An 11,032-nucleotide genomic window follows, 5' to 3' on the forward strand; every position below is an offset into this window, starting at 1 on the left:
TGTCTCCACTTTCCAGCACCTCAACGACTCCTTCCTTAGCCATTTCATTGGAGCCCAGCGCCAATGCCGCCCAGTAACCCAACTCCTCAACATCCGTCAGACCGAGGGGGAGTCGTTGCGCAGTTTCATTACCCGCTTCAACACCGAAGCCCTGCAAGTAGCGAAAAACGATGACAAGATCATCCTCATAGCTTTCATGGCCGGGCTACGATCGTCCGCTTTCCTCTTCTCCCTCTCCAAAAACCCCCTGATCTCCATGGCAGCCCTACTCTCCAAAGCCCAGAAATACATGAATGTTGAAGATTCACTAGCCGCCCGGCAGGATCCAATAGCTAAAAACCCGACCCCCAGAGAAAAGAGAAAAGACTCAGAACCCAGAAACACCCAGTATAATAGCCAAACACCCCACTATACAGACCAACCCCCCCATGCTGACCGGTCGACACCAGCCCAACCGCCCGGTCGGTTCGAGCGGTACACCCCCCTTAATTCTCCCATGGAGCAAGTCCTCAACCAGATCCAACGGGACTACCCTCTCAAATGGCCCTTACCCTCACGGACCCCTTCCAATCGGAAAGACCAGTCCAAATATTGTCGTTTCCACCAAGACCATGGCCATAACACTGATGACTGCATCAACCTCAAGGATCAGGTAGAGACCCTAATACGTCAAGGGCGTCTCAGCCGGTTCACGGACACCCGCCCACAGCAGGGGCAAAGGACCGAGACCCTCAGAAACAACCGCCGGCGCACCCCACCCCGGCAGCCAGCCCAACCTAACCAAGGCCATGATCGCCCCCCACAACAGCCTCGGTCGCTAGGTAATCCCCCTCCACCAGTTGGTGAAATTCGAGTCATTTCAGGTGGCCTTGCTTGTGGGGGACCATCCCGCTCGGCTCAGAGGGCAGAACTTAGGAAGATAAGGCAAGGCTCGGACAAAGCAGTTGCCACGGTAGACTAACCCTCCAAACAGCCCAAGCAATGGACAGAGCCCATCACCTTCACGGACGCCGACTGCACGGGCATCCGTTATCCTCATGATGACCCTCTCGTCATTTCTGCTCTCCTCTCCAACTATAAGGTCAGACAGGTTCTCATCGACAATGGCAGTTCTTCAGACATCATATTCCTCAATTGCTTCCGCCAGCTCAAGATTGGAGAGAAAAGTCTGTCTCCCCTCCAAACCCCTTTGGTCGGTTTCACTGGCGATCGGGTGACCTCCATCGGCTCCATCGAGCTCCTCCTCACCATCGGCGAATACCCACGGCAGACTACCAAGTTGCTCACTTTCCTTGTGGTCGACTGTCCCTCTGCCTACAACATCATCCTTGGTCGCACCGCCCTCAACGCTTTCCAAGCTATCACTTCAACCTACCACCTCGCCATAAAGTTCCCTACCGACCTGGGCGTCGGGACAGTAAGGGGAGAGCAGACTGTAGCCAGGGAATGTTATGTCGCCTCACTCAAGGAAGTCAAGCTGAAGGAGGCCATGATCATTGAAGGACTTGACGTTCGAGATGAGGACGAGCTAGTCAGAGGAGAACTGGTGGAGGAGCTCGTTGAGGTTCCCATCGATCCCACCAACCCAATGAAAACTGCCAAGATCGACAGCCAACTATCCCCCCAAGCTAAGGTTGACCTTACCGCCCTTCTGATCGAACACAATGATGTATTTGCCTAGACCCATTCAGACATGCCGGGCATTGACCCCTCTTTCATAACTCACCGCCTCAGCATTGAACCCCATTTCCGACCTTACCGCCAGAAGCAGCGCATCTTTCATCCAAAGCATAATACTCTTATAGCCGTAGAGGTTAACAAGCTCCTTGAGGCCCAATTCATCAAAAACGTGGATTACCCTAAATGGTTGTCAAAAGTGGTCTTAGTCCACAAGAACAATGGCAAATGGCGACTCTGTGTTGATTACTCTGACCTAAATCGAGCTTGCCCCAAAGACAGCTATCCTCTTCCCTGCGTAGATCTGCTGGTCGATGCCATGGCCGGTCATCAAATGCTCAGCTTCATGGATGCTTTCTCTGGGTACAACTAAATCCTGATGCACCCGCCCGATCGAGAACATACATCCTTCATTACCGACCGAGGTACCTACCATTACCGCGTGATGCCATTTGGACTGAAGAATGCTGGGGCCACTTACCAACGGTTGGTCAATGCCATTTTCCATCATCAGATTGGTCAGAATATGGAAGTATATGTCGACGACATGCTAGTCAAGAGCAAACTCTCTATTGATCATCTGACCGACCTGCGAGAGACCTTCGCCACCCTGCGCAAGTACCAAATGAAGCTCAACCCAGAGAAGTGCGCCTTCGGCGTAGGATCTGGGAAGTTCCTGGGTTTTATGGTCAGTCAGCGGGGCATTGAAGCTAACCCTGAAAAGATCAAGGCCTTGATTGAGATGCAGTCACCCAGAACGGTTAAGGAGGTTCAAAGGCTTACTGGCCGAGTTGAGGCCCTCAACCGCTTCATTTCCCGCGCAACAGATAAGTGCCTACCATTCTTCAAAGTTCTTCGGTAAACTTTTGAATGGACAACTGAATCTGAAGAGGCTTTTCAGCAGTTGAAGCAGTGCATGGCCAATCCTCCCTCCTTTCACAAGCAATTATGGGCGAGCCCCTCTTCCTCTATTTAGCCGTCTCAAGCACCGCAGTTAGTGCAACTCTTATTAGGGAAGACGATTCTGTCCAACGGCCGGTCTACTACATTAGTCGGGCTCTTAGGGGAGCAGAGCAGAATTACCCGCTGTTAGAAAAATTGTCCTTGGCCTTGGTCACCGCCTCCAGACGGCTTCGTCCTTACTTCCAGGCCTATTCCATAGTGGTTCTCACCGACCAACCCTTGAAGAAGGTCATGCAACAACCAGAACTTTCCGGCAGACTCATGCAGTGGTCAGTGGAACTCAATCAGTTTGACATTTCCTACCGGCCTCGAACAGCAATTAAGGGACAGGCTGTCACGGATTTCATCTTGGAATTCACTAATCCTACCCTAACCGCTGCGCCTCCACCAACCCTTACCGAGCCAGAAGACCCGCATTCTTGGACTCTCAACGTCGACGGATCATCCCGCAGGGAAGGTAGTGGGGCTGGCCTCATTCTCACCGCCCCTGAGGGTGGCTATTTCAAATGTGCTCTCCATTTCTTGTTTAATGCCAGTAACAATGAGGCCAAATATGAGGCATTGATAGCAAGACTTCGCCTCGCCAAGGACATTGGAGTCAGCCGCATTTGAGTGTTCAGCGACTGCCAGCTCATTGTCGGCCAGATTATGGGAGAATTCGATGCCAAGGAGGACACAATGCGGGCTTACAGGGATATGGCCCTCCCCCTTGTTCGCCTCTTCAATACCTTCCACATCAAGCACATACCTCGGGCGGAAAACTCCAAGGCAGATGAGATGGCTTAGTTGGCCTCTGCAGACCAGTCCGACCTCAGCCACGGTGTCCGCCTCGAATACTTAGCCCATTCGGCCATCTCACCCGACCTACAAGAAGTGCAGTTCCTTCAAAACGAACCTATCCCTTGGGCGTCCGACATCTTCCTATTTTTGACAACGGGGGAACTCCCAGATGACCAACAGCAGGCCGCCAAAGTCAGGGCCCGGTCGTCCAATTACATCCTGGTCAGTGGCGTCTTGTACAAACGTGGTTTTTCACGCCCATACTTGCGATGCCTCAATTCGGCTCAAGCAACTTATGTAATGTGGGAAATCCATGAGGGAATTTGTGGTAATCATTCGGGCGGCAGGTCTCTAGCCCACAAAATACTCCTTACTGGTTATTTCTGGCCAACTCTCAATCAAGATGCGATTGATTTCGTGCTCAAATGTGATAAGTGTCAACGTTTTGCCAACATCCCCCATGCTCCTCTTACAGAGTTGATCACACTTTGCAGCCCTTATCTGTTCGCCAAATGGGGGATCGACTTGGTCGGTCCACTTCCCACCGGCCGAGGCCAGACCAAGTTCGCGATCGTCGCCATAGATTACTTCACCAAGTGGGTAGAGGCAGAACCCCTTGCCACCATTACCAAGCGGAACACAACCAAGTTCATCTGGCAGTCGATCGTTTGCAGATTTGGCATCCCTCAGGCCATCGTCTCTGACAACGGCAAACAATTTGACAATGCCAAGTACAGGAAGTTCTGTGCCGACCTCCAGATTCAACCATGTTTCTCTTCCCCCGGCCATCCTCAGGCCAATGGCCAAGTTGAGGTCACCAACCGGTCTCTCCTGAAGATCATCAAAACTAAGCTCGAAGCTGCTAAGGGACTTTGGGCTGAGGAACTACCGAATGTACTCTGGGCTTACCGAACTACAGCTCGGACTCCCACTGGGGAAACCCCTTTCTGCTTAACATACGGCGCTGAGGCGGTTATTCCAGTAGAAGTCGGTCTGCTTACTCCCAGGGTTTTACATCCGGATCCAGCACTAACCGAAGAGCTCCGTCGGGCAGACTTGGACCTAATTGAAGAACTCAGAGAGACCACTGCTGTCAGACTGGCCTCATACCAACAGAAAATGAGAACACACTACAACCGCAAAGTTCGATCGAGGGAGTTCGTTGTAGGGGACCTTGTCTTGAGAGAAGCAACTCTTGCCACCAAAAATCCGACTGAGGGTAAACTGGCAGCCAAATGGGAGGGACCTTACGTTGTGAAAGCCCGACCACGTCCAGGCACCTACCGACTTCAGGACATGGAAGGTTGAGACCTTCCCCACCCCTGGAACGCTGAACACTTGAAGCGCTACTTTCAATAAATTCCTACTATTGTATTGCTCAGTTGTTGTATTTCCCTTTTGATGCACAATGTAAACTTTGATCGACTGGACTACACTGTCCATGACAACAATTTTATATCTCAGCAATCTGCATGTTGTCTCAATAACATTTTCATTTGCAGCATTTATCAACAAGCCTCAGCTAGACTGAGCACTAAAAGCCTCCACCAGACTGAGCACTAAAAGCCTCAGCCAGACTGAGCACAACAAGCCTCAGCCAGACTGAGCACTAAAAGCCTCAGCCAGACTGAGCACAACAAGCCTCAGCCAGACTGAACACCAGAAGCCTCAGCCAGACTGAGCACAACAAGTCTCAGCCAGACTGAGCACCAAAAAGGCTCGCCAGTCTGAGCACCACAAGCCTCACCCAGATTGAGCACCAACAGCCTCGTCCAGACGAGCGCCAAAAAGTCTCAGCCCGACTGAGCATGAAGCACTCGGCCAGACCAACCCCAGCCAGCCTAAGCATAACAAGTCTCCGCCAAGACCAAACACCACAATTTTAGGTTCAAACTGAGTTACTTACAACGTCAGTGAATTGCAGCTGAGCCCCAACTGAGCACGCATGCAGGGCTCGGTCAAGGCCACCCATGCAAACTTCATGCTTGTGGAATTAGTAGACACACTTAGTCACAATTCCAGCTCCAAGTCTTTACACCACTCTTTGCTCAGTTCAATTCCAAAGACATTCTTACACGTTTTCTTTACAAGTCAGGTTATTTTCTTCTCAATCAAACTCTTACGAGTCAGCCTCTTTCCTTACAAGCCAAGCCTCACTCCATAAACCACTAACCTACTTGAGCAGCGTGGAAAACACCAACTTATAATTTATTACATTTTAAATTTTACTCTGCATTGAGTTTTTATTACAAGTTCAATTTCACTCTGCATTGAGGAGTTCCTAACTTTACTCTGCATTGAGTTTTTATTACGAGTTCAATTTCACTCTGCATTGAGGAGTTCTTAACTTTACTCTACATTGAGTTTTTATTAAAACTTCAATCCCACTCTGTCTTGAGGAATTCCTAAATTCAGTTTTTATTACAAGTCTAACTCCACCCTACACTTCACAATGATTCATACACAAGCTCCACACACAAGCCACCATTCTCATCCATTTCAGATGCACAAGCAAAAACAATCAAATGCCAAACACAACTGAAATTTTATTTATTCACAACTTTGTACATAAGTTCATTACAGCAATTCAAAAAAAAAAAAAAAAAAAAACAACACAAAACAAAAACAATTCATTCATTCCTCCTCACTGGAGACGATGTCTTCTTCTTCAATACCCTCATCCAGGGGGGTTTGGGCCACATCGTCTTCGCCAATTGTTACACTATTGAGGTCAAAGTCTGGGAACAGTTCTCTAGCTCTATGTTTGAACATCTTCCAGCCACTGTCCCAGAACTCAGCCATTTCGTGTTTGCAGAAGTCTGACTACTGGAAGCTCTCAATAATTTCTGCTTTAGTTCTGCCCCCAGCGGTTGCTCTCGACGGGCTCGCCCCCCCAGACTCCTCCCTCGCCAAGCTGTTGGCGATCGCGGCATCCACTGCTATCTGAAATTCAGCAGACCCCTTGAACTGATCCACTGCTGCAACATACAGATCGGGGTAAGCCGCCCTTTCAGAGGCTGCCTTCGCCCTCTCTTCGTCCAGATCCTTTTGCAGGGTCGCCCTTTCAGAGGCTGCCTTAGCCCTCTCTTCCTCTAACTCCTTCTTCAGGGTCGCCCTTTCAGCAGTTGCCTTGGCCTTCTTTGCCTCCAACTCTTTCTGAAGGCTCTCCTTCTCCTCCACTGTCTTTGCACGTTCGCCCTCCAATTCCTTCTGCAAACCGTCAATCTTCCCTAATCCTTTTGTCTGATCAGCTCTTCATTACTGGACATCGCCTCTTCATGTTGTTCGAGTGCGACCGCGCAGGCTTTTTGGGCTTCCTCCAGCTTCCTCTGCTCGCCAGCCAGCTGGAACTCGAGCGACACAACCTGGCGGCGTTCGTTCTCTAACTCCAACTTAACCGCTTGCAGCTCAGCATGGGCCCTCTCCCAGTTTGCGCTCCCCTTCTTCAACCTTGTAAGTTGAGCCTTGGCCTCATCTGCCTTGAGTTTTGCAGCCCCCGCCTTCCTCAGCAGAGCCCCTGCTAAGGTGGTTACCTCCATTTGAGCGGAGCATAACCCTCTCAGCAGCTCAGCCTCATTGAATCTGGCTGCTGAGCGCAAGGCTGCCTCTTCTACGATTCCCACAAGGCGATCTGCCCCTGCTCTGGCTGGGCCTTCTTCTCCCTCCAGCCGCCCAGCCACTGCACGAGCATGGTAGATCGTAGTAGTCAGACTGACTCCCCCTCCTTGGGGTGCATGACCTCCCTGGGGCTGTTCTCCCCTCCTTGACTCCAGGCCAGTTGCCCCACCTTCTACTTGCACTTCAGGGGCGACCCTCGCGACCCCTGCGGCGATCGCCGCCACTACTGGAACGACTTCCATGCCCTCTGAGGCAATGTCCACCACTTCTGGGGCAATTACTCTTCCTGGGGTCTCCTCCACTTAGACGTCCCCGAATGCCCCGGGAGGACGAGGTCCCCCCCGTTCCGCTCGTATTGGGCCCACTACAGTTCAGAACTCTCAAATTGTCACGGTTCCAAAACTGAACCAAAGATTCCAAATCTGGCAAATCGTTTTGAGAAAACAGATTTTGAAAGAAGTGCCAAACATGGACTGCTTTGCCAGATACAGAGTCGCCACCTACATGTTTTATTTTGGGGAAATTTAGGAAACCTGACTCGTTTGCCTAAGGCCACGTGTCCGTCATCACCAAAGTTGCCTCGACTCGGGAACTTAGGTACGATTGGGGAAGGTCACTTCGTGAGCACCCCCGCTCGCCCGATCAAAGATCGGCCTCTACTAACCATGATATCTATTTTTGAAAACATTATGTGTTCTTATTCCAGTTATTAGCCTAGATTACTATGTGATGCGCACAGCATACAAGTATAGACTGGATTACCTGAATTGGAACAAAACATTTCATGTTTGTTTGTTTGAAAATGGTTTGATGGTGCTACCCGCAAGTAGGCTAAGACGTGGATTTGCCACCCTCAGGTGGGCTTAGAAAACATGATTTTGCCACTATCTAGTGGGCTTAAAACACACATTTGATGAATTGTTCCAATTCAAATAACCCAACCTTCACCCACAGGCATTCAGGCAGTTATATCACATAAGCAATTAGCCTCATGGTAAGCATGCTATCATGGCAGTCACTCACACGCATGCAAGGATGCTAAAGCATAAAACTTACTGAGTACTCCAAGCCAAAACATAAGCTAATTAGAAATCCATGCATGATCCTAATTATACAGAAATGCCTAATGCAACACATGCAAAAGTGCAACTATAGCAGGCTCGGCTATTCTAAACATGACATATGAAATGCTACAGCTAACATGTATTCAACTTGGAATTGAAAATACAATGCAGTTAGTATGATGCGCCGAGCCCGCTGCATGCAAGACAGATGAATGAATGCAAACATGCTATCATACTGTATGCTAATTGAAACATGCCCTAATCTAACCATCATAAGCGGGTAAATAAAAAGGAGAAAGACGTGGGGTTGGAAGACATACATCACACACACGCACACTTATTACAGTTGTGCCCTCGCGCAGAGGGTCCGAATAAATAATATACAGTCCCAAATGAATAATTACAGTCCAAATATGTACAAAACCATAATTAATTAACAAATTGATTTAGGAAAGCAATAAATTGGCATGCAAGCCAGGGACTGCCTCAAATCTGTTCTGAATGATGAATGATGCATGCTCCGGTTGCCTTGTGCGGAGAATCCCTCGCGATGCCCCGGTTTGCCTCTGTCTGCAATTGTTCTTGGGATGCGTGCCGAGCTCCGGAAGGCTACTGACTCTTGATTTGCTGTAACAGAGAGCAACAAAGGGGCATGGCAAAGTATTTTCACATATGTATGCATGACTACTCTTCAGGGAGTGTAGTCCTCGATCCTCGTACCACCAATCACGCATATCGATGCATGATGGCTGAGGAGTCGAATTGCACGACTCAATATGAAATGAATGCACATATAAACACAACAAGACCAAAACTCCATCATGGATAATCCGGAGTGTCGGTGACTGGGAATTGAGACACGTTCCGTCACTCGAAGTACGAAACGTCCCTCGTTTCCCGTGCTTGGGCTAACTCCTATCCCAAACACAATGCAATATGCATGACATGCATGAATGCAACTAATATACAACCTAGCATGCACAATGCTATGAAATGGCATACACGATGCACGAGGTAACATGGCATACACAATGCGCTAACATACAACCTAGCATACGCAATGCTATGAAATGAAATGGCATACACAATGCACAATGGACTTACACCAACATGAATGGACCTCAGCCACACTCACATCGGTAGCCATGAGATGAAAAATAAGACTCTCGAAATACGTGCACGCATGCACGCAAACTGAGGATCGAACCTAAGGCAACAAATGCCACTCTACCAAAGCATGGCAAGGCATGGAATATGGTATGCAAACATGCAAATTTCAGCGCTGAAATGTGATACTAAACAGCCCCGAAACATGGAAACATGGCACCCGATGCATGGAATGAACCCCGAAACTCGAAACTAGGCACATGAAATGACTTACAGCTATACAAAGCATGCATTATTTGATCATGAAGCATGAAGATAGATGCAAGGAAGTCCTAAAACATGCATATTTACCGTTTATAACAAGTCTAAAAAATGAACACAAATAGGGCTAATCTATCATGCAAAAATGGCCCTAAAAGAGAGATTAAACACAAAGGCAAATAAGGCCAAACTATCATGCAAGAAAAGGCCTAAAAGAGGGGTAAAGAGACAAGTGGCAGATTCTGTTCTCAAACAGAGGAGAGCCCTTCAACAATGTTGAAGAGGGACTCAAAAAAATATATTTCACAGTTTATGGAAAGGTCCAAAACAGCTCAAAAATAGGCCTAAAATACTATGCAAAAATTGGCGTAAAAGAGAGATAAAGAAGCAAGTGATAGCAGGAGGCCTCAAACAGAGGATAGCCCTTCAACAATATTGAATAAGGGCTCAAAAAAGTTATTTTACAGTTTATGGAAAAGTCCAAAACAACTCACAAATAGGCCTAAAATAGTATGCAAAAATTGGCCTAAAAGAGAGATAAAGAGGCAAGTGGTAGTAGGAGACCTCAAACAGAGGAAGACCCTTAATCAAACATGAAGATGAGCACAAAATATGACTATTTACAGTTTGGGTCAGAGCCCAAAAATGCTAGAAAGTATGGCTTAGATACAAAGCAAAATAAGGCAAAAAAGAGGGAAAATGGGACTCACCCTTGTAGAACCAAGCTTCAACAACTTTTGGGCCAAGTTTGGGAGCTCTTCACCTCTGAAAAGCAGCCTCAAGTTGCTGGAATGGAAGATGGAGGCCTTGTGCTATGAGGTGTAGGGTAAATGGTGTAGGACTTAAGGGGTTTTGGTGCTTGGAGTAGAGAGAGAGAGAGAGATTGAATGCAAGAGCTCCAAACAAGTTTTTCTAACCCTCTAAAATGCAGCTGGGGGTGTTGGTTATATAGGCAAAGGAATGGAGGAAAGGGGGGGAAAATCAAATTCAAATTTTCCCCCCAAAAGACCCCCCTCGGATACAAGATCTAGGGGGAAACAGAGGGTGCAGCTGTAAGGAACCAGGTGAGAGGGTCATGGCCGGCCAGGTTCAGAAGGTTCAGGGGGCCGGCCGGCCACCTTCCATGGCCGGCCAACCAAGGGTCAAAAAGGTCAAGCACAATTACTGGTCGGCCACCTCAAAAAAGGTGGTCTTCCATGTGTGCACAACACAACTATGTAGTCAAAACCCGGAAAAAGTGAACCAAGAGAGAGAAAAGACCATTTTTTAGAGGGGTTCAAAAGGGTCAGGCACAATTACTGGTCGGCCACCAAATATTGGTGGCCTCCCAGGTGTGTACAACACAAATATGGGGTTTAGGGTTCAAGAAAGTGGCTCCGGGGTGGTCAACATTGGCTTTTTAGTGAGAAAAACGGGCGACGGAGAGCGATGAAGAAATAAAGCTGGCTTTTCAGAACAACTGCTGGCCTCCCACCCTCCTACAAGCTTCCTAACTATGAAAATAAGGTCTCCACCAAAAATGAACCAAAACGGATGCAAAACGGAGGTTCGGGGAACCGAAA

Source organism: Camellia sinensis, chromosome 5 (genome assembly GCF_055761805.1).
Source record: "Camellia sinensis isolate YWXY chromosome 5, ASM5576180v1, whole genome shotgun sequence".
In the NCBI taxonomy this organism is placed as follows: Eukaryota; Viridiplantae; Streptophyta; class Magnoliopsida; order Ericales; family Theaceae; genus Camellia; species Camellia sinensis.